The sequence below is a fragment of the Narcine bancroftii genome, chromosome 6, assembly GCF_036971445.1.
Source record: "Narcine bancroftii isolate sNarBan1 chromosome 6, sNarBan1.hap1, whole genome shotgun sequence".
NCBI classification, from domain to species: Eukaryota; Metazoa; Chordata; class Chondrichthyes; order Torpediniformes; family Narcinidae; genus Narcine; species Narcine bancroftii.
The window spans coordinates 174877304-174898496 of NC_091474.1; the positions used below are offsets into that span (position 1 = coordinate 174877304).

The 21193-nt window shown below is 39.6% G+C and overlaps 2 protein-coding genes across 3 annotated transcripts in view; one reads left to right on the forward strand and one right to left on the reverse strand.

Annotated features, from left to right (window-relative positions):
- Nucleotides 1–21193, reverse strand: part of nt5dc1 (5'-nucleotidase domain containing 1) — a 725609-nt gene that overhangs the window by 523185 nt on the left and 181231 nt on the right. The window lies entirely within an intron of this gene.
- The window catches only part of LOC138736873 (collagen alpha-2(IV) chain-like), a 146247-nt gene that overhangs the window by 120346 nt on the left and 4708 nt on the right, over nt 1–21193 (forward strand).

The following is a 21193-nucleotide window of genomic DNA, read 5'->3' on the forward strand; positions in this document are numbered from 1 at the left end:
ACATGTGGACAGTTAAATGGATAGTAAGGGTTTCAAAGAATATGAAGCATATGAAGGCAAATGGGATTGAACACAATGGCCCCATTTCCTAATACTGAATTCAGCAATGCATTACCTAGCAAGAAAAAATTAAATTTGGAGACGCTCAACATTCAGACTTGGGGTCTACCGTTGGCTAATATCTTGAGTTAAATGACTACAGTTTTAGCAATCAGTCAAAGTAAGGCTTAAAACTATATTTAGGGATGGGCAGAAACTCAGGTTCCACTTCAGGTTATGCCTGAATGGGAACCAAAAGAGAATAATGGAGTCAGAAGTAGATGCATCTTGGGGGATGCTAAAATAATAAAATAACGTGACATGGAGTTGAAGAAAGCCGTACTACTACCAATCATGCAGTACAACAGCATTTCTTTTGCCAATAGTGGATTGCTCTTTAAAAAAAAAATGTAGCATTTAATAAAAATGAAACAAAAAACACTGCCATGTATCTTTACAAAATTGGTTGGACACAATAGCTAGATCTGATTTAAACCAACGTGACAATCAAAGTAGTGTTTGCTTAGAAACTTCAACTAAACTAACATAAGTATCTATAATATCAGGAAACATCTTTACATCATGTTTTGCAAACTGTTTTAGTTTGTAAATAGTAATGAATGGGATCCTGGTTTATGTAGCTTAGATCAGGGGTGTCAAACTCAAATTCACGGAGGGCCAAAATTAAAAACTTGGACTAAGTCGAGGGCCGAACTAAATATTTATTGAAAATTTTCAACAACATCTGCATGTTTTCTCTTCTTTCAACATATGTAAGGTTAAACTTTTTCTTATTAAAATAAATGTTTAATAATAGTTTTGGATAAACTCTTTCCAGAAGCATTAACAAATGAGAAATAAAATATTCAATAAATAATATTTCTCTATAGAGGATTTGTCAAATGTCGCTAGTGTGCTGTCGAATAGTAAAATCTGAGGGCTATTGAGAATGTGGGAGAATAACATGATTCCTGAAACAATCAAATGGGTGACTGATTGTGGGCATGAACTCTAGCAGGGTTATTTGCCATGCCCTTTTTCCATTGGTACAGATATCCTTTGATTTACACACTTTTCAAGTTTTATGCCTAATGAGCTTGTATCCAGGTGCAGGACCATTTTTAACCAGGAATATATTTATCACTGTGACATGAAACTATTGGAAGATCGTTTTATCCTGAGATTAAAGTTCATAATCCTTACTCAGGCCTGTGTGCGGGAGGGCGGGGTTTGCGGGCGATCGGGTTGGACAACGACAGTGCGGGGGCATCGGCTCTCGCTGCAGGGTGGCATCTCGGCGGATCAGCGGCCACGTCACCATGAGTCGCGGATCGGCCTGCGGCAGGGAGGGCGAGTGGGCATTGGTCCTGGCGAGGTCAGGCCCAAGGCCTCCGGTTCCGGGCGCTGGGAAGCGGCCTTGGCTTCCCCTGACACCGGCCAGGCCCCAAAACCAGAGTCCACGGTGAGACCCTGCAACGTAAACAGAGGAGGTGGGGGCGATTAGCAGACTGACGCCAATGCATTCTGGGATTTGTTGTATTACTGTGCATGCGCTATACTGGCGCGGCGGCCAGCGGGCCACCTCTAATACATTTTTGAAATGATCTTGCGGGCCAAATATAATTATATCGCGGGCCAGAGTTTGACATGTGTGGCTTAGATGATACGCTGTCCGTAAATGATACATTGTCTATAGATGGTACATAGAAGGTACACTGACCATAGATGGTACACCGTCCATAGATGGTACACTGTCCACAGATGGTACACTGTCCATAGATGGTACATAGAATGTACACTGTACATAGATGGTACACTCTACACAGATGGTACATAGAATTTACACTGTACATAGATGGTACAAAGATGGTACACTGGACATAGATGATACAAAGATTGTATACTGTAAATAGATGGTAAATAGAAGGTACACTGACCATAGATGGTACACCGTCCATAGATGGTACAAAGATTGTATACTGTACATAGATGGTAAATAGAAGGTACACTGACCATAGATGGTACACCGTCCATAGATGATACACTGTCCATAGATGGTACACTGTCCATAGATGGTACACTGTCCATAGATGGTACATAGAATGTACACTGTACTTAGATGGTACAAAGATGGTACACTGGACATAGATGATATAAAGATTGTATACTGTATATAGATGGTAAATAGAAGGTACACTGGACATAGATGGTACAAAGATGGTAGAATGGACATAGATGGTTTCAAAGATGGTATACTGTACATAGATGGTACAAAGATTGTATACTGTACATAGATGGTAAATAGAAGGTACACTGGACATAGATGATACAAAGATTGTATACTGTCCATAGATGGTACATAGAATGTACACTGTACATAGATGGTACAAAGATGGTACACTGGACATAGATGATATAAAGATTGTATACTGTATATAGATGGTAAATAGAAGGTACACTGGACATAGATGGTACAAAGATGGTACACTGGACATAGATGGTACAAAGATTGTATACTATACATAGATGGTAAACAGAAGGTACACTGGACATAGATGATACAAAGATTGTATACTGTACATAGATGGTAAATAGAAGGTACACTGGACATAGATGATACAAAGATTGTATACTGTACATAGATGGTAAATAGAAGGTACACTGGACATCGATGGTAAATAGAAGGTACACTGGACATAGATGATACAAAGATTGTATACTGTACATAGATGGTAAATAGAAGGTACACTGGACATAGATGGTAAATAGAAGGTACACTGGACGTAGATGGTGCAAAGATGGTACACTGGACAGAGATGGTACAAAGATTGTATGCTGTACATAGATGGTACAAAGATTGTATACTGTACATAGATGGTAAATAGAAGGTACACTGGACATAGATGGTAAATAGAAGGTACACTGGACATCGATGGTACAAAGATGGTACACTGGACATAGATGGTACAAAGATTGTATACTCTACATAGATGGTAAATAGAAGGTACACTGGACATAGATGGTAAATGGAAGGTACACTGGACATAGATGGTACAAAGATGGTACACTGGACATAGAAGGTAAATGGAAGGTACACTGGACATAGAAGGTACACTGGACGTAGATGGTAAATAGAAGGTACACTGGACATAGATGGTAAATAGAAGGTACACTGGACATAGATGGTAAATAGAAGGTACACTGGACATAGAAGGTAAATAGAAGGTACACTGGACATAGAAGGTACACTGCTGGTTTATCTTTGATTTCATGAAACTTCAATAACTCACCACCAGAGCTCCCTTCACAAAGGGTCAATATTATTTTTTAATAAAATAAATAAATGTGCATTTTCAGAAATAAAAATCTGAAATGTTTCGATGTTTAGATTGTTATTTTTGAAAAAAAAAGCATTCTAAAAACACCCTTAATTTTCTTGTGCTTTTTAATATTGATTTTAAGATACCTTTAAGGGAAGGAACTATGTCAATTATGTATATAAAAGTGTCTATAAATGGAATGATCTTCATACCAAAACCTGATGTGGTGACAGAAAACAAACTGAGAAGTGACAGCTCACTCTTATCCTGAAGCCAATATAACTAGTCCCCATGGAGCAAATATATGCAACCACTGTCATTCACCATTTCCTTTTTGGAAAGCATTGAAGGTTTAACACATACTACAAGTGCAGTAGAATCTGAGCTCACTACTGTAATTTCACCACAGGATGTTCTAATTTCATTAAAGCTAATATAGGATACCAGGGAAAACCGGAAAGCAAATCAAATATTATCTTTGCTGTGTATCTTGTGGTTAAACAGCTAAAGCAGCACCATTGTAAATGCAAGTTTTGGTCAGAATGATGCAAGGTAAGACCCAAGACCACCCCAGCACCACCACTATTGACAAAAGGAATGCTGTTGTACTGTGTGATTGGTAGTAGTACGGCTTTCTTCAATACCATGTCACGTTATTTTATTATTTTAGCATCCCAAAGATGCATCTACTTCAGACTCCATTATTCTCTTTTGGTTCCCATTCAGGCATAACCTAAAGTAGAACTTAAGTTTCTCCCCAACCCTAAATATAGTTTTAAGCCTTACTTTGACTGATTGCTAGAATTGTAGTCATTTAACTCAAGATATTAGCCAATGGTAGACCCCAAGTCTGAATGTTGAGCATCTCCAAGTTTGATTTCTTCTTGCCAGCCAGCTCAACTTCATTTGCTGTAACATTCAAATAATCCAAAACTACACTTTGCTCTGATCGCATCCTCTTCCAGCTTTTCATATAGTATACTTATGAATCTCAAAGAATATTCTCGTTACTCTCTCATCTTACCAACGCTTTCCTTAGTCTTTATTAGAACCATTCATAATGATTGTTATTTATTTTTGAGATCTTCCAAACATTCATCATTAACAGCTCAGCCTCAACAAGACTGAAACCACATTGCAAGCTTTATCTCTCACTACCTGCAACGGCAAGATGAAAGCCATCTTATTTTCTGAAATATATGATACAAATGTGAGTTGATTTCACAATAAACCAAAGGATCGTCATGTGCATTGTACCACGGTGTCATATGCATGGAAATAAGCTGTTTGGCCCAAGCCATTCATATTGATCAGTGGGTCCCTTTCCAGAATAACTCAATTTCCTAACACTTGGTCCATGCCATTCTATACAAAGGTATTTCAAGTACTCATCTAAGCAGCTGTCAGTGACCCAGCTACAACTACTCTCTCATGCACTTTATTTCACGTTCTTGCTACTCTGGATAAATTAGGTCTCCCTCAGATCTCCTCCATATCTTTTACCCTTCTCTTAAACCTATGTCAAGCTTTATCTACCTCTCTTATGGGGAAACATTTCCTGCAGCATACCCCAGCTATACATCTTGTGATTTTATGTACATCAATCACATTTCTTGTGAACCTTCTTTGCTCCACGAAGAACATAGTTAACATGGAAACAGGTCCCCAAACCCAATTCATTGATGCTGACCAAGGTACTTACCTGAGTTATTCCCCTTGACCTGCACTTGGCCCAAAATCCAATTCCACCTGCCCTGATCTTACATACCACCCAGTGTGTGAAAAACCTGCTCCTTTGGGGCACTTTAAATCTTTCCCCTCTCGATTTTACCTATTCCCCCTAGTTTTCGACTTTCCTACCCTGGGAGAAATACTGTCAGTATCCGCCTTACCTTTACCCATCATGATCTTATAAACCACTGGAAAGATTCCCTTAATCACCTTCAGATATGAAATTCCGCTCTTCTAACTGAAGCCCTTTAGTCCCTTAAACATCCTTGAGTATTTTCTGCACCTTCTTTAGTTTAATCACATTTTTCTATAGATTGACAACCAGAACTGCACACAGTACTCCAGCTGAGGTCTGACCAAAGTATTTAAAAGATGGAGCATAATCTACAAAGCCACAAAGGGCAACCCTGCCTTTCCACGTGATTGTTAATTCTCTCCTTCAGAATTGTTTCTGACATTTTGTCTACCTTTGAGGTTTACCTTGCATATCTACAGTTATAAAGTTTTTCCCTGCTGATTTTCCTGAAAGGGGGACCATGTTTGCTGTACTCCATTCATCAGATAGCTCACTTTTATCCAGCACCCATTTAAAAAATCTCAGCCACTGCTCCATCAAATTCTCTTCTCTTTCCTTCCATAGCAACCTAGGGTAAATCCCATTCAGTCCTGTGGATCTATCATATTTCTGTCTGTCAGTTATTTTTCAATACCTCCCCCCCCCATCCCCAATTTCCTTTAATACTTTCATTCATGTCCTATACAATGCACAAAAATGTTAGGAGAAACTCAGCAGATCATGCAGCATCTATTGGAAGGAAAAGGCAGTCAACCTTTTGAACCTATACCTGGTGCATGCTTACCTTTATCTCTTTATTCAACCCTCATTATCCAAAATCCAGGATTCCTAACAGGAACATGTTGGCCTTGAACTTTTGCTATTTCTGCTTTGGCTGCTTCACAATGTGCAGTTGCAGGTTTACTTGCAAGGAGATGGTTCCAATCTACCTTTGCCATTTCCATCTTTATCCTATGCTCAGTTTATGACCTTTATTACTGGACGGTTTCCTTTTCCATACCCAACTTGAAAATATTCAGCCATGACTGCTATCTCCAAAATGATACGCACTTATGATTCCTCCACTTGAGCAGCTATGTTCTACAAGATAATCCACATACTGCATTAAGAAATTCTCCTGGACCACCTCAAAAATTCAACCATGTCTGATAATTAAACACTAAAGACAAATCTAGCTAATATTTTGGAAATTGGGAAAAAAAAAGACAACTCCAGAAAGGATTTTTTTTTAAACAAAAGTACCTGTTTGGGTGCAGAAAGCAAGAATTTTATCACATATCAAACACATTATCATTATCATAACCTTTTCTCTATCTCTGTTAGCTATTGGGAAGTCTGTAATACACCCCCAGCAAAATGTTTATAATTATCCACATGGCCTCATTTGAGGTGTCTTCTCAGACACCCATTCTTAACCTTCTCTCCTCAAAGTTTATGGGGCACCATTCCCTGTGAAGCAGTCAAGTTTAGTTGGTTTCTTCTGTACACCTCTCCTATTGCCAACATTTTTTTAAAAATAACACTTTATGGTTTCAGTCCATGTCCCCCTCCTTAAATGTGTTGTGGTCCTTGTTGAGAATTGCTGATTGGGGATATCCTACCTTAATACTGAAGTAATGCAACCTTTGACCAATAGTGCAATACCTCTCCCTTTTCACTCATCCCCATGTTGCCTGAAAATTCAAAACCTTAGGATGTTGAATTGCCATTTGTGTCCATCTTTCAACAAGATCTTAATAATGGCAAGAGTTGTGTGGAGCCCTGTGTTAATTAAAGACTTGAATTCAAAATATATGCAATTTAGCTCTGAACTCCCTTGGTGTGTACTTACTTCTATCATGCTGAACTAATAAAAACAAAGTAACTATTGGATCGTTTGTGATAATATATTGTTACATACAAAAATTGATGGAGAGTGAATTGTGAAAAAAGGCCAAAAGAAAAAGCAGGATATAGATCAGTGAAGAAATGGGAGATGAAGTTTAATTCAGAGAAGTATAATATCAATTGAGGTCACTTTGCGAGGTCAAATGTAAGAGAGAAGTATACAGCGAATGGCAGAACCCTGAAGAGCTTTAATATACAGAGTAATCATGGGGTGCAAGTCTACAGCTCCCAGAAAGTGGCAAAGCAAGTAGACAGGATAGTAAAGGAAGCTTATGGCAAGCTTGGCTACATCAGATACAATGTTGAGCATAAATATTGTTATATTCCAACTGTATAAAACTTTGGTTTGGATAGACAGTATTGAACAGTATTTTGGGCTTGAGCTAGTTACTTCAGTGACCATTGGATGGCCAAGAAGTAAATTTCAGGTGAACATACATGTTTTATTCATTTTGTTCTTGGTAAAATCTCTAAAGTCACCTCTAGTGAGATGCATTTCTCGCTTTACATGAAGCTGTACAAAAATTCTTAGTAATCTGTGTGACATCTCTTCTAGGCCTGCGAATAACTTCTATATCTGCACTAATTCTTCTCATTAAATGGATTTGAGATATTAGTTTATAATGGTCCTCAGACTATTTTCAAAAAAACTGACACAAGTTTCTGAGAACTACACCTTACAAAACTTTCCTCAACCAACATTGTACCCGGAGTGGGGAGGGGGTAAGTAATTGAAATATTTTTTTGTTTTTCATCCACAGGCAATGAAGTAAGCTTCATTCGATTATCATATTGTGAGCTATAAAAATGGTTTAGTGAAGGAAGGCAATAAACTAAACTTATCGTAGAAAATTAATTAAAATACTTATTCCTCTTAATATTTATAACAGAAATAATATTTTCTATCATGGAATATAGGTTTTTTTTCACAAAATGGATCATGAATTGAAGGGGAAGTACACATTCAGGATTGATGACCATTCTGAAAGTAGGTAATTTTTTTATTTTTAGACGTACCACAGATATGATTTATAATGATTATGTTATATTGATCCCAAAAGCAAAAGCTCTAGTTACTGATTTTAGATACAAGAATCAGAAGAACCTACCTCATTCTGCACAAATATTTGACAAGAAACCCAGTGGAATGGATGAAATATCAGTCAGGCTTTGTTTTAACAGTCTTGTTTATGACCGAATTTGCTCGGAATATAACCTTCATCTCTCCAAACATTTTACTAATCTCAAAATTTGAACTTATGTAGAGTTCACAAATTGGGAATGTCCTTTCCTCATTTGCATTCAAGAATCCTGTTCACCAGAAACCAACATCATTCTGGTTCTGTCTGGACAGGTATAATACAGGTAGTGCACTTCAGATCCAGGATTAGATTCTTACCTAATTCTCTGAATCGTTTTTTTTTTGTCTCGATGTAATTGTTCAAAAATGCATCATTTTACAGTCAGCAGTTTTTAAGGTGACTGACTAAAATTATATTTCCTGATTTCATCTTTTAACTTCTTAGCTGATTGCACTGACCTTCTGTACCCAAAATAGTTCAGAGGAGACAAGATTTATTAATCATGATTTTGGAAGGCTTTCTGGAAGAAGATAAAAACTATTACAATAAGAAAATGTCCACATTGTATTTTTCATTCTTTTTAATTAATTACAAAAATTGTATCTAACCTATTCTTAGAGTGACATTTTCACTAATATATCAATTAACAAAGTTCAATGACAGCAACTGTGAACAACTTGAACACCAGAAAATCTGATTTTTATTATGCACTGTGTGGCAATGGACCATTCCAATTATTTTAAGCAACATGTCATATTTTGTATTCATCATGAATATGTAACCATATCAAAATACAACTTGCTTCCAGTATCCTAAAATACACTAGGATTAATGCGTGGGCTGGTGATTTACAACTGGACTTTTCCTTCTCTCAACTTTTTGAAACAGGTTATTCAGGTTTGAATCAAGTGCTGGCTCCTGTAATGTGTTCTATTTCAGTCTTTGGACTTGAATTCTTAAGCATGATTCATCTTCTGATATCTTTTGCCAGTTTTAATCTCTCTGGTTATTAATTTCACAGCAAAATTAGTAACTGATTCTAAGCTACTATTGAAAGTGGAATGCCCACAAAGAGGAAGTAAATTGATATAGCACATCCAGTACTTAACATAAATGTTTCAATCACCAAGATGAGTTCACCTCCGCTCAGTTATTCAATGCAAACTGCGTACGTAAATCACTTCTGAAGATGGTTTTACCCTACCATTTTCTGAAATTAATGTTGTGACCCCCAACTTCCCTTCCCAGACCAATATCTGTCGGCCAAATATAGCGTCCCATATTTACCTCCATTTTCTTCTCATTCCAAGGGTAAGTATAACCAGTCAATGTTCTTTACTCTTGCAACTGAAGTATTGAAAACAGGAAGTCCCCGGGTTAAAAACAAGTTCCGTTACCTAAGTCGGTCTTTAACTTGAATTTGTATTTAAGTCGGAACAAGTACATAAGGTCTGTACTTAGTGTCAGTGAGTCAAATGTTTATCTTAGTACAGGTGCCTTACCTTTTATCCGGGATCGTTGGAACCAGGCGCCTGCCATTGTTCGGAATCTTTTGGATTTCAGAATCATTTTGATCCCTTTAGAAAATGCTTCGCTCCTAACCCCTGCCATCCATCCGTTGCACCCCTGGCCGCCTATCTGTCAGGCCCCTCCCCTATCCAGGGCTGGTGCCAGACTATTTTTGCGGCCAAGGCTGGGCTGAGACATAGTGAATTGTGTGTATGTGGGGGGGGTGGGGGGGGGGTGCTGCTACTGACAGGGCTGAGTAGTGGCTTGACGTGCGCCATACAGGAAGCTCTCGACCAGCGCATAAGGCAGGTGGAGGTCGGAGGGTTCGGCCAAAAAGGCAGCCAGCATCAGCTGCTTGGTGCTGGTAGCCAAGCGGGCGAAAGGCTGGACACAAGGTGCAGAGCTGCCATCGGGGCAGTGGAACAAGCACCAGCTGCTTTCAGATGCTCCAGCTTGTCAGGTCAGCCCTCAGTTACATCCTGACACCCCAGCAGTGCAGTGCCGTCCATTGTCTTCTCCACCCCCCTCCTCCACATCTAACTTCCAATACAGTGGGAGGGGTGCAGTGCTGCTGAGCCTTAAGTTTACGGAGCATCAACCAGATCACCACAATGGTTCAATGCAGGAGCAATGGCCATCTTAGTTACCCATAATCCCCCATGCATCTGGAACTGCTCTGGTGCCAACCGCTGCCTGCTTTCCTCTCACCGGGTGCTGGCGGGGGGGAGAAAATCAAGAGTCACCTTTCCACCGAAGATAAGAGAGGGCACCCAAGAGGGCAGGGGTGACGAAGACTGGTAGATCTCCCTCTGAAAATGTAGAATTTATTACAGGAAATTAAAAGTTACTTATGTGTAATGTCATCTACCAAGAAAAGTGCAAGGTTTTGGAGGTTGCCAGTGTTTGGAATCCCGGATAAAAGGTTACGCACCTGCATATACCATATATTTTACCTATCTATGCATGTAAAACACTTCCAAATACACTACATCTTAAACACAAGAATACAGTACATAATTTGATGATATAGAAGAAGATGATGGAGAGATGGCTACAGTTGGAGAGGATGGATCTGGTGCTGGAGTCAGGATTGCATTTTACCACGTGAAACTTGGAGGTGGAATCAGCTGCAAAGAAGCATCTGTTTATTTCTAGCTGCCTTTAACTCAAGGAGGCAGTAAAGGGTCAGCAGAATGTTGGTTTACGAGTCATTTGTAAACCAGACAAAAATAAGCGTACAGCACGGTTAATACATTCCAAGCAACTTCAGTGTTATGGAAAACCATACTGTTCAAAGCATTATTACAATGCACTTTAACGTAATACATTCCAGAGCTATAAAAGGGATACATAAAATTGATCTTTATTGGCAATAAGTGAACATCGTTTATTTAAAAAACTATTTGTCTAATGTATTTTATCCCTAAATCTAATTCATTGTTCAGTGGTTTGGAAACCCACTGGTCTGCCGCATCAGAGCAGAGATGAAAAAAAGATACCCATTGGTGTAAGTCAGCGTGCTGCAGGAAAGTGCAGGGAAGCCCGGTCATAGCAGGGACAGCATTAACTTTCAACGCAGCCACTTCAGTGCTGTAGGTTTCTGTGAGGGTCACTGGACAAAGTGCTAACTTTCTGTCTGCCTTACGGTTGACAAAAGTTAAAGAATTTCATGCATGTTACATTCTAAATGTAGTATTACGTGACAATAATGGAATCTTTACTTTTTTTTAAACCTTTTAACTCTCTCTATTCCACAGCAGCACCCATACAAACTGGCATTGTTCAGTGGTTTAGAAACTTGCTAATCTTTTGTATCAGAGCAGAGACTAAATAAAAATCAGATTACCATCAGTGTAAGGCAGCGTGCTGCAGGATAGTGTAGGGAGTCCGATCACAGTGGGAACAGCAATAACTTTCCACACAGCTCAGAGCCTATATTTCAAATATTTTAAACTAGGGTCTTGCAAAGTATTATGAGATGGTTTAGAACATAACAACATAAGAAATAGGAGCAGGAGTATGCCATCCAGCTTGCTCCGCCATTCAATAACTCCACCTACCTGCTTTTTCCCCATATTCCTTAATTCCTTTTTTTATGTAAAAATATATCTGACTGAACCCTAAATATGTTTTATGAAGTAGCCTCAAATGTTTGCCTGGGTAGAGAAGTCCACAGATTCACTACTCTCTGGAAAAAAAAGTTTTTCCTCATCTCCATCTTAAATCTACTCCCCTGAATCTTGAGGCCGTGTCCCCTAGTTCTGGTCTCAGTGAAAACAATTTTCCTGCCTCTATCTTATCTATTCCTTCCATAATTTTATATGTTTCTATAAGATTTACTCTAATTCTTCTGAATTCAAGTGAGTATAATCCCAGACGATTTAGTCTCTCTTCGTAGGCCAACCCCGTCATCTCCGGGATCAGCCTGGTGAACTTCCTCTGGACTGCCTCCAAGGCCAGTATATCCTTCCTCAAGTATGGAGGCTAGAACTGCACATAGTACTCAAGGTGCAGCCTCACCAGTACTTTGTACAGATGGCAGCATGGCCTCCCTGCTCCTGAATTCCTCTAGCGATGAATGCCAATATTCCATTTGCCTTCTTAAAACCGGTTGTACCTACAACCCAACTTTTTGTGATTCATGCACAAGAAATCCCATGTCCTTCTGCACGACAGCAATGTTGCAGTTTTTCACCATTTAAATAACAATATGCTTTTCTATATTTCCTACTAAAATGGATGACCTCGCATTTACTAACATTGTACTCCATGTGCCAAATCTTTTGCCCACTCACCTAACTTAACTGTATCCTCCTGCAGCCTCTCCACATCCTCTGTACAATTTGGTTTTCCACTCAATTTAGTATCGTCCACAAACTTGGCTGCACTACACTCTGTCCCCTCTTCCAAATCATCAGTGTAAATGGTGAACACCTGCAGGCCCAGCACCGACCCCTGCGGCCCCCCACTTACCACTGTCGACCAACCAGAAAAACATTGATTTATCCCTACTCTGCCTTCTGTCAGTTAACCAATCCTCAATCTATGCCAATATACTTCCCCTGACTCCATTCATCTGTATCTTATTGATAGGTCTCTTGTGCGACTCCTTATCAAACGCCTTCTGGAAATCCAAATATACAATATCAACCTGTTCCCCTCTATCTACCACACTCATTATATCCTCAAAGAACTCCAGCAAGTTTGTCAAACGAGACCTGCCCTTTCTGAATCCATGCTGCATCTGTCTGATGGAACCCCTTCATTCTAAATGTCCTCACTATTTCATCCTTAATGACAGCTTCAAGCATTTTCCCAACTACAGATGTTAAGATTACTGGCCAATAGTCACCTATCTTCTGCCTACATCCCTTTTCAAAAAGTGGTGTGACATTTGCTGTCTCCCAGTCTGCCGGGACCTGCCCAGAATCCAGAGAATTTTGGTAAATTACTACCAATGCATCGACAACAACTCCTGCTGCAGCAATAAAACTTTAACAGAGCAAATTTAATACTGCAGGTCAAAAAGAGTATTGTACAGCATACTTTCTTGCGAAGCTAACTCAACCACGCTCAAACCGGAAGTTGACGGTATTCTACTTCCAGCTGGCTTGTCGGTTCATAAATACAAGTGGTTTGCGAATCAGACGTTTTTAACCCAGGGACTGCCTGTAGTGTACTACCTGATGGTGACGGTGGCATTTTCAATCCCCTTTATGCATTATCCAATGAAAAACTGCAAACCTATGGCATTATTATTTTAGAACAATCCAGATTCCTTCAAACCATATAAGGTACATACTTTTAAAAAGTAAAGGTACTTCCTAAAAAGTAGCTACTATGATTAATAACATTTGAAAAGTGTGTACAACCACATCACAAAGTCCTTTGCCATTTGTTAAGACAACAATTGCTTTGGACTCAACTCCACTGTCTGGGTAGATTAACAACAATCTATTTTAATTCAAATTTACTGAATGATTCATATCACAAGCCCTTTGGGGTGAAAAATTACAGGGAGTAATAACCTCATAGAAGAAATTGTGACACAAAGCTCCCTTGCACCACTGCCCTTTTAAATCTGTTCAGAAACTTGTACATCTGAATGAAACTATATTTGATTCATCTCATCTCCAACATCTTTGGCTTATTCTGATACTTCATAGAACAAATAATATTCTTTTCAACTTTTACCAACTTTCCCTCATCTACCATAGTTTTGCTCAGTCACTATCTGTATAACTTTACTATTTGCATCCCCTTACTTTTCCAGCTCTCTGTATCATTGGGCAAGATAAAAATCACAACACTTGGTTTCATCATCAAAGTACAGAAGTCAAACTGTCACAATTCTTTTGTTATGTAGATAAGCTTCACAATTAGTGTTGTGGTTAGTGCAATGTCATTACAATGTTCAAACCTGCAATGGTCTTTAAGGTGCTTGTACATTCTCCCCATTGGTTTCCTCCAGGTACTTCAGTTTCCTCCCACATACTAGAGATGTACAGGTGAGAAGGTTAATTGGTGGCATGCTGTAATGGGTTCATTGCCTTGCTGAATTTTGAAATGTAAATTTTTAAAAAACAGCCTGTACATAAGTAGATACACTATTTTAAGATAAGTGACCAGAAAATATATTTGGACATAAGATAAACCTTGTCCATAAAACATCCCATGCTTATTTGAGAGAGGCCAAATAGGCCTTTAGATTCACATTTATTTGAAATACAACAGCTCCATGAGTATTAAATTGAAACTTCAGCATTGAGTCTGAATTTTCTGGGATGGGGGCAGCATTTACAAAATCAGAAGTTGTAAATAAGATTGCAGTAAAAGCAGCGAATGTACAACAGATCTCAGAAAATCACAACTTCATTCCCAATTATAAATTGGTGATAAAAAAATCTCTAGTTTGTAGAACAGCCCTCACATATTGGAAGATAAAATGCACAATTTAGGAAAGATAGAATAAACAATAATTTATAGACATATCATACATGAAGAAAAGTCTAAATAAAGAACAAGAAGCGGAGCAAGAATAAATAGATGGCAGACTGTTAGACCATGCGTGGATCTGTAACAGACCGTCAACTACTTAACAGACCGTCAAGCTTGCTTCACCATACAAAGTATCAAAGCAAGCAGCAAAGATACAAAGAATCTACAAAGTTAAGGAAGTTGAGAAGATGTGAACAGAAAGGAACATGAGAACATATGAGTATATGTAATTTGATGGGAAGAAGAAAATAACTTTTAAAATTACTGGAACTATTGAAATATTATAGAGAGCGATATTGGTTTACAAAATGCTAAAAGTGTCCATGAGATGGTTGCTATTAAAAAAGGAAACCTTATTTAGGGTTCTATGTGCATTTTAGGTCTTTACCTAAATAAGTTGTACCCACCCTGGAGGAAGTTCATTGATTTCTGGCATGAGGAAATTGTCCTATGTCAGAAAATGAGCAAAAGATGCTCATCATGTCCAGATCCGAATAATGATTGCAAACTAACTATTCCACAATGAATCAAGAGAGGATCTCACATTATTTTGACTGCTGTGCACCCTGCCTGCAAACATACCAATTTCCAGTAGATGTCAGTATCTAGCAATGAGTCTTAACTCACTTCATTTGCTCACTCAATAAACTGCATTGACCACTTCAGTGCAATTTACTAACTTAACAGATTAGTGGCTTATTTATCACTTTTACTCTGTTTCATGCACTTGTGTACTTACCCACAATTCTATTCCCTGTAAATTCTTAAAATATATTGATAAAAGGTTCATGGTTACCATTCCAATTCTTTAATGTCATTCCAATCAGCAATTTCTAAATTCCTTATAGTATTTGTTAGAAGCAATAGTTGAGTGGCATTATCAAAATTAGTAATCAAGACGTCCACACTAATAGTTCTGTGAGATAAATTGTAGCCCAACTATGACAGCTGGGAAAATACATTTCTTAATGAAATAAATCTGTTTTGATAAGGACAGCAATAGTACTAGGAAACTATTGGTTTGCCTGGTTCACTGAAGCACATTAGGCAAGAAAATCTGCTGCCCTTCATTGTTTGGCCTTCAGGTTTCCAGACACTTAGCATTTTTATTGCTTAAATAGTACAATAAGATTCTCAGTCAAGTATAACAGCACAATGCAATAGCAACTCTACCCCAATGGAAGCAATGTACGCAAGAGCTACAGAAAGATGCCGCAACTAATATCATAGCCAATGTCCTATTATATCCAGTCATGAATGGCTGTGAGCAATGAAACAGGATGAAAATGCTCCCTGAACATCATCATACTCAAAAATGGCAGTGCTGAATGGACCTCATAGGTCAGCCATAGATTCTGGTTCAGGAACACACAATCTTTTGCACATAGTCCTCCACACATTTGCAGATGAAGTCAGTGACAGTGGTGGTGCATTCACTGAGGTTGGTTACTGGGTCCTTGAATACAGTCCAGTCTACTGACTTAAAGCAGTTACATAGGATGATATCTGCTTCCTCAGTCCAGTGATGTATGACTTTTATCATCAAGTCCTAACATCTCACTTTCTGCTTGTAAGCAGGTACGAGAAGCATCTGGACCAAACAAACACTGGTCATAGATAGTCTAAATGTTCACAAAAGAAGATTGGTAATAGTTTGGAAATTTTTCAATATCAACTCTTGCAAATATGAACTTTCCAGGTGCATAGGAAAACCAAGTACTTATTCAAGCTTCAAAATACATTTCATCACTGATAACTTTTTACTGTGGTGAACTTTCTGCTCAGAACGATTATGGGACTCTCTACAAAAGAACAGCAGGTGTGAGAATAGCATCCAACTGCCCCCTTCCTGACAGGTAGGGCTGAATAATGAGTTCATTCCAATCAGTAATGCTAAAAACCCACAATTAAATTACAAAATCTATCTAAAATGATGCAAGTTTTGAAATTATCCATTCTCAAATTGATTTTGTGTCAAATTGTTTATGAACATTATTTCTGCAAATGTTTTCATTTGGAGTAGCCACCCAGCGCAGGTAGTGTCACCATAGTTTTATAAGTCACTGCATTGCTGTTCAATGTTTGCATTGCAGTAATATTTTAACATAACACTTTTAATGAGGAGTGTTGCACATGAGCAGTATCGGTCAGAACTTTTATCATTTTATTTTATTGGAACACTGAAAATAAAACAAGGTAACAAAGTAAAAATTAATATGACAGATGTCAATTTCAATGTAGATTAATTTATGTAAATATGCATGATGTTATGTAAAATTAAATGAAGCAATTCAGTCCTTATTTTCCTCTTGTGAAAAAAAAATTACGTCCTGACACAGAAGGTATAAAATTCACACAAGATTTCTAAACTCCGAGCAGAACTTTGGACTGGACTCTGTGTTGACGTGGGAGAGCTGAGGCGAAACTACGGACATTTGGTGACTCTGGGGGAATCTCTTCTGCTTCACTTTCTCTGACTGTAAGAAACACTTCAGACAATTTCTGCCAATGGCAAATGGATGTGCCTTACAGCATAATGGGACACTTTTTTATTACATGACCATCAATTAAATCTTGAATGACTACTAGTGATAAACTTGTACAGATTTAGAGTAAAAAAGTGCTGATGTTATAGTTTTTTTTTGGCTTGGCTTCGCGGACGAAGATTTATGGAGGGGTAAAGTCCACGTCTGCTGCAGGCTCGTTTGTGGCTGACAAGTCCGATGCAGGACAGGCAGACACGGTTGCAGCGGTTGCAAGGCAAAATTGGTTGGTTGAGGTTGGGTGTTGGGTTTTTCCTCCTTTGTCTTTTGACAGTGAGGTGGGCTCTGCGGTCTTCTCCAAAGGAGGTTGCTGCCCGCCGAACTGTGAGGCGCCAAGATGCACGGTTGGAGGCGATATCAGCCCACTGGCGGTGGTCAATGTGGCAGGCACCAAGAGATTTCTTTAGGCAGTCCTTGTACCTCTTCTTTGGTGCACTTCTGTCTTGGTGGCCAGTGGAGAGCTCGCCATATAACACGATATTGGGAAGGCAATGGTCCTCCATTCTGGAGACGTGACCTATCCAGCGCAGTTTGATCTTCAGCAGTGTGGATTCGATGCTGTCGGCCTCTGCCATCTCAAGTACTTCGATGTTGGAGATGAAGTCGCTCCAATGAATGTTGAGGATGGAGCGGAGACAACGCTGGTGGAAGTGTTCTAGGAGCCGTAGGTGATGCCGGTAAAGGACCCATGATTCGGAGCCGAACAGGAGTGTGGGTATGACAACGGCTCTATATACACAAATCTTTGTGAAGTTTTTCAGTTGGTTGTTTTTCCAGACTTTTATGTGTAGTCTTCCAAAGATACTATTTGCCTTGGCGAGTCTGTTGTCTATCTCTTTGTCGATCCTTGCATCCGATGAAATGGGGCAGCCGAGATAGGTAAACTGGTTGACCGTTTTGAGTTTTGTGTGCCCGATGGAGATGTGGGGGGGCTGGTAGTCATGGTGGGGAGCTGGCTGATGGAGGACCTCAGTTTTCTTCAGCCTGACTTCCAGGCCAAACATTTTGGCAGTTTCCGCAAAACAGGACGTCAAGCGCTGAAGAGCTGGCTCTGAATGGGCAACTAAAGCGGCATCGTCTGCAAAGAGTAGTTCACGGACATGTTGCTCTTGTGTCTTGGTGTGAGCTGCAGGCGCCTCAGATTGAAGAGACTGCCATCCGTGCAGTACCGGATGTAAACAGCATCTTCATTGTTGAGGTCTTTCATGGCTTGTTTCAGCATCATGCTGAAGAAGATTGAAAAGAGGGCTGGTGCGAGAACTCAGCCTTGCTTCACGCCATTGTTAATGGAGAAGGGTTCAGAGAGCTCATTGCTGTATCTGACCCGACCTTGTTGTTTTTCGTGCAGTTGAGGAACTGGGGGGGGGGGGCATCCGAGGCACTCTAGTATTTGCCAAAGCCCTTTCCTACTCACAGTGTCGAAGGCTTTGGTGAGGTCAACAAAGGTGATGTAGAGTCTTTTGTTTTGTTCTCTGCACTTTTCTTGGAGCTGTCTGAGGGCAAAGACCATGACAGCTCCAAGAAAAGTGATCTTATAGTACAACACTATTAAACAACAGGAATAGTGTTATACAATCAGGAAAAACTACCAACAAATTTGGTGATGATGTCACTGTAGTGGGTTGTATAAAAAGGGGCGATGAGTCAGCATACAGGAGGGAGAATGAAAATTTGGCTGAATTGTTGCCCAACGACAATCTCACAATCAGTGCCACCACAGGAGCCCATTGTCGACTTCAGGAAGGGAAAGTAGAGGTGTATGATCTCGTGATCATTGGGGGAGAGGGTGAGCAAGTTTATGTTCTTGGGAGTCAATATCTCAGATGATCTTTCCTGGACCCAACACATTAATGCCATAGTGAAGAAAGCACATCAGCACCTCTACTTCCTCAGGGGTTTGCGGAATTTTGATATGACACCAGAAACCCTGGCAAATTTCTATAGGTATGGTGGAAAGTGTGCTGACCGGCTGCATCACAGTCTGGTATACCCCTGAATGTAAAGGCACTGCTGGTATAGGGACACCAATACCCCCGAGGATAAAGCCCTGCAAAAGGTAGTGGGAACAGCCCAGGACATCAAATGCAAAACTCTCGCCACCATCGAGAACATCTACAGAAAATGCTGCCATTGAATAGCAGCAGCAATCATCAAGGATCTACACCACCCAGCACATGTTCTGTTCTCACTACTACCATCAGAAAAGAAGTACAGGTGTCAGAAGACTTGTACCACCAGATTCATGAACAGCTGCTATCTCTCCACCATCAGACTCCTCAATAATAAACAGTCAGGGACTCATTTAAGGATTCTTGCTTTTGCATATTGTTGATTTTATTTCTCTGAATTGCAGTCAGTTTGTTTAAATTTCCTTAGTTGTTTGCTTTTATACATGGCGTACACTTTTGTTCGCACTACGAATAAGTGATTCTTCCTCGACTGCAGGAAAAATAATCTCAGGGTTGTATGTGATTTCATGTATGGACTCTGACAACAAATATGAAATCTAAATCTAATCCAGTCTTCAATACCTGAGGCCCTTCAGGAGCCATTCTTGCCCCCAACACCCATTGAAATCCTAGCTCCAATACCTGATTCCCATGAGCCAGACACCAGCAGCCACAGCCTGTGTGCATCCCCTGACTGCAAGTTGCCTGCAGCCTGTGTGAGTCTTCGCTGGTCTGCTGCCATGGTCACCTTCCTGTACAGTTGTCTCCTTTAATTTTCTTTCCCAATGGGGTGCGTGGGGGGGGGGGGGGGGCATTCTTCCAGTTTCTGGTGCTCTGCACCAGTCCACTCCTCCCCAGAGTCTGTAACCCCTGGAGACCGCTGCTGAGCACAGATGCCGTCAACTTGGGCAGACCCAGCGAAAGCAGGATTTTACTTATGAACACTATTAGCTCCTTTAAAAGATCATTTAAAGCCTGTATGGAACCATCAGCATTAGGAGCAGGTGGTTGAACCGCTTGGTGCAGCACTGTATCTCTCTCTGCTCTTCCAAACCCCACACCAGCAACAGTGCTGTCATTACAGCAGCTTTGGCAGCACCACAATTTTTTTTAAAGATCAACCATAAACATGAGAACTGATTTAAAAGTGAACATAAAGTTGCTGTCAGAAAAGCTCAATCAGTTCACTTAACCTATCTATATTTCCATGAAGAACCTTTGCATCCTCCACATGACCCTCCATGAAGTTTAACTTCACTTCATATCAAACATAGAAATAATACCCTTGAGTCTCTCACCCAGATCACTGACATAGGATGAAAACAGCCGAAGCCTCACCATGAATTCAAAGTAGCTCAATCATCAGTTTCACAATCTGAAAATGACCGGATCATTATTCGTTGTTTACCATTCCAATATCATGTTTTTGATTTTGTTATCCCTTGTATCCCACTTTATCAATGACCTTCTGAAAATCTAATTCACTAGTTTCCCAACATCTATTCTGCTACCAAAACCCTCAATACAACTTGAGCAAATTAACTGAAAATGATTTGGTTCATGAATCTATATTGATTCTGCTGAGTCACATAACTTCGAGATTCACTCTTCATTCTTTTTTGATAATAGATCCCAGTAGTTCCCCTATTTCTGGTTTAATTGCTGAACATACAAGATTATGGTACGGAAATGTCAAGGTGCACTCTGTGAATCTGCAATTTGTTATCACATTATGCTCAGCATGTTTAATCTTCTTACAAGATACTCAGAGCAAACTAGCTCTGAGAGTTAGTGTGCTCTGAGAGTTCACATGAGCCAGGCTCTCTACCATGTTATTTCCTTGAAGTCATTTTCACAGTTGTTAACTTACCAGATCTCATCAATCAATACAAAACTCAGGGATGATTTTGAACAAGTCTTGAAATTGTCCAGTATATGACCAATCATCCCACTTCAAGTCAGGTGCTTTTAAATTCTTCTCAAGGAGAACACGTATATTTCAGTTATACTCTCAGGGTACTTTCAGTTATATTTTCAAGACCTTGTACTTGGCCATGGT